Source organism: Mercurialis annua, linkage group LG5 (assembly GCF_937616625.2).
Source record: "Mercurialis annua linkage group LG5, ddMerAnnu1.2, whole genome shotgun sequence".
NCBI lineage: Eukaryota > Viridiplantae > Streptophyta > Magnoliopsida > Malpighiales > Euphorbiaceae > Mercurialis > Mercurialis annua.
This window is the reverse complement of record NC_065574.1, coordinates 52781979-52785444: the sequence shown is the minus strand read 5'-3', so window position 1 is coordinate 52785444 and position 3466 is coordinate 52781979. Positions and strand designations below refer to the sequence as shown.

The following is a 3466-nucleotide window of genomic DNA, read 5'->3' as shown; positions in this document are numbered from 1 at the left end:
TATAAAATAATATTTGTAGATCTAGTGATTTTTGTGTCAAACCATACCAAACTATTAGAATTGAATCTATGTATCTATATGTTTTAAAAAAGTTAATCTTCAAAGAAAACTAAAAAATTAATCTTCAAAGAACCAAATTGATTTGCGATACAGTTTCGAAAATTTCATATGTTTTTTTTTAAAAAATTAATACGATTTTAGAGATTTATCAATCTTGACTCTTTTGAATCAAGTACACAATTTTTATATTTATACATCCAAATAAAATAAAACGTATAATTATGACATTGGGTAAGCGATTGTGATGAGGTGCAATATTTGTACTAAAACAAAAGTTGGCATTCAAACAGGATGTATGTGTTGTTGTTGCGAAAAAGGATGGCCAAACACATATTTGGATCCCTGCACTTGTCCTCTTTTCCAACTTAGATCCCTACACTCAAAAACACCCATAATAAGTCCCTACAGTCACTACAAGAAACTGCTTCATTAGCGAAGGGAAAAGTGGCCGTAAATTCATTAATTACGGTCGTAATATGTCTATAGGGACGGTAAAAATCCGGTCGTATGTTGTCGCAATAGGCTCCGCCGTAAAAAGTATTTGAGACGGTAATAAAGCATCCGGTCGTAATATATTTGCGAAGGGAAAATTTCCGGTCGCTAAAATAAACATTAATAGCGACCAAAAATCCGGTCGTAGTTTAATCAATAAAGCAATTGCGACCACAATCTATATACCAATTGCGACCAAAACTCCTTCGCAAAAAAATATAACTATTCAATACACAAACAGCAACAGTTCCCACATAATGTAATTATAAGCAGAAATATGCAACAAAAATATAAGCAGTAATAATTTGAATCTGAATTTCTTTCATAAAAGGGATTATATTCATATAAAAAGGGACTATTATCATTGTCTACAAAAGAAATACATTCAAATTTTGCTCAGCTGATATTTTACTTAGCTTGATTGGCTTCTTCGTTTGTGGATTAGAAGTTGTCATCGCTTCTGTAAGTTCCTCTACTTTGACATCTATTAGTTGCTCATCAAATTTCTGCATTGCCTCCTCCATGTACAGCTTCTCATAGCTAAAACAATGATATTTAATTTAAGAATTTACCTTGTGAGCAAAATGCAGAGATATTACACGATACAGATCACATAGAGAAGTCATAGCAAGAAAAACCTACATTCTTAAACATAATTTTCAGATGTCATAGCAAATTTTAGATAGTTAATCTATTAGCACATGGATGCACTTTAACTACTTATGAATAAAAGCTCTCTGCTTTTAAAGCATCAAATTAGCACATGAAATCAAAGAAAATTGGTTCAGATCAGCACATGAAATCAAAGAAAATTGGTTCAGATCAGAACATGAAAACAAATATGTTTAAAACAAAAAACACTTATGTAAGATCGTAGAGCATTATGATATATACTAAAGAAAATATATAAAAATATTAACGAACATAATGAACTTAACAGTGTAAACATGTAAACATTCAAATTTTAAGTTTAATGTTTTCAAATTTATTTTGGTAGCATATTTAAATTAAGATAGCAGGAAAAAAAATAACAAATAATAATAATAATAATAAATCCACCCATTAAGTCATGTTTCTTGTTTAAAATACTCAGAACATTACCTATTCTATGGCTGATGTTTGTCTGATCAGTCTAGTTATAAAATGAACTTGAACTCCTCTGACCTGAATTCGTTCCTGGAAATAAAAACAGAACAAAGCACAAGTACATAAAAGGAGAAGATAATCCATCTGAATTGATTAACAGAACAGCCTTGGCGATTCTTAAAAGGATAAAAAATATAACATGTCAAAAACAGCTAAGTTTAACAGAACAGCCTTGGCAATTCTTCAAACTGAAATCAAACAGAATTCGTGCCGCATTACATATTTTTATATTCTAGCATGTCAAAACCGTAACGACCTAGATATTTAAACTGATTCCCCAAGTTTTGAACTATTTTCTATACAGATTTGAGAAGAGAAGGTGCTAATTAGAATCTTTAGTTCCTACTTCCAAGTGAGGTTCTAGCTATTTCTATCTGATTCTTGATGTTTAAACTAATCCAAACTAAATTTTTTCGAGAAAATTTTGAGTTCTAATGTGCTAATTCTGATTGGAAACAGAGAAAAATGAAGGAAAATCAGTTTGTACTAATTTAAGAAAAAATCAAAACTCTAAGTTGAGAAGAAATCAAAAATTATTTTGCTTGTACACTTCCAGTTTATGAAATCAAAATCCTAATTTGAGAAGAAATCAAAATCATAAATTGAGAAGATTCAGTTAATGAAAACTCTACCTGAGGTTTCGGTCGAAATCTTCTTGCTTCTGCTGCTGGATTTTGCGATGAGAATTGTTAGTTTTCTTGTAGTGTGCACCATTTTCTATGAAAGCCCCGCTAGAGTTGGTCTTTTCAGCATCAGTTCCTTTGACTGCAAATAAGCGAAGGTGATCATATGCAAGCAAAACAACATTTGAGCTCACTTTAATTCCATTATCCATCACATAAGAGTTTACCTAAAAGGGGACATAAAATCAAACAAATAGAAATTAAACTAAGACTTAAATTTTGAAATAAATGATTATGAAGATTTAACATAAACACGACAATACGAACAATTCCACTGCATAAAAGATGACCTTAGAAAGCCAAAATTGGGACCTTTGCTAGCTGCCCTGAATATATATCAAGTTAGAAGAATGACCATTGCATTTGTCTGAATCATCAATCCTAGAATTTCCTTTGCTGTCATCAAATCGGGTTAAAACAATGATAAAAGAACTTGACATGAAATTCATTTCAGGAAGGCTTTGAGTCTTACCAGTATCTACAGCACGTGTCAATCCTACTAGAAATGCAATAGTAGTAGTCATTTCTCACATCAGTCAAAATTATAAAATATGAACTTCTAAAACAATGAAAGTACAAAAGCAAGTAGACTCAAATTGAGTGATCAAGCATAAATAACATTAAGGTTCCATAAGTAACGTTAAAGGCAAATTTAAATGTTAAGTTGACTCATGGTAGCTGTAGTCAAACAAGAAATGTGAACCTCAAATGACAGTAAAATGGAAACCAAATGAAGCAAAGTAAAAACGATAAGAAACACCATACCGAGATAGAATTAAACCTGCGAACACTTCCCTACCACTGAAAGTTCCATAATGTGCAAATAACCAAAGGTTCCATAAGCTGCATATATCAGGCACTGGATCATAGAAAATGATCTAGTAACTGATATATAACCATTAATAGAAGAAAATAGCAACATATTATGGCCAAAATACTAAAGAAAATGTTATTCTATAGATGTCCTAGAAACAAGTGAGCATGATGGAAACACTACTACTTCATTTGATAAATCATAATTTGATTCCACCTAATCATAATAGTCTCTATATATTCAAGCGTATAGCTCATTTTGGATCTCCAAC

The 3466-nt window shown here is 31.2% G+C and overlaps 1 long non-coding RNA gene across 1 annotated transcript; it reads right to left on the bottom strand.

Annotated features, from left to right (window-relative positions):
• Positions 1–857: 857 nt before the first annotated feature.
• On the bottom strand, positions 858–2836 carry LOC126679926 (uncharacterized). The gene is made up of 4 exons (XR_007641005.2): positions 2672–2836; positions 2331–2463; positions 1654–1728; positions 858–1092 (listed from the first exon to the last, which is right to left on the bottom strand). It is a non-coding gene; the product is annotated as an uncharacterized LOC126679926 (long non-coding RNA).
• Between the last annotated feature and the right edge of the window lie 630 nt (positions 2837–3466).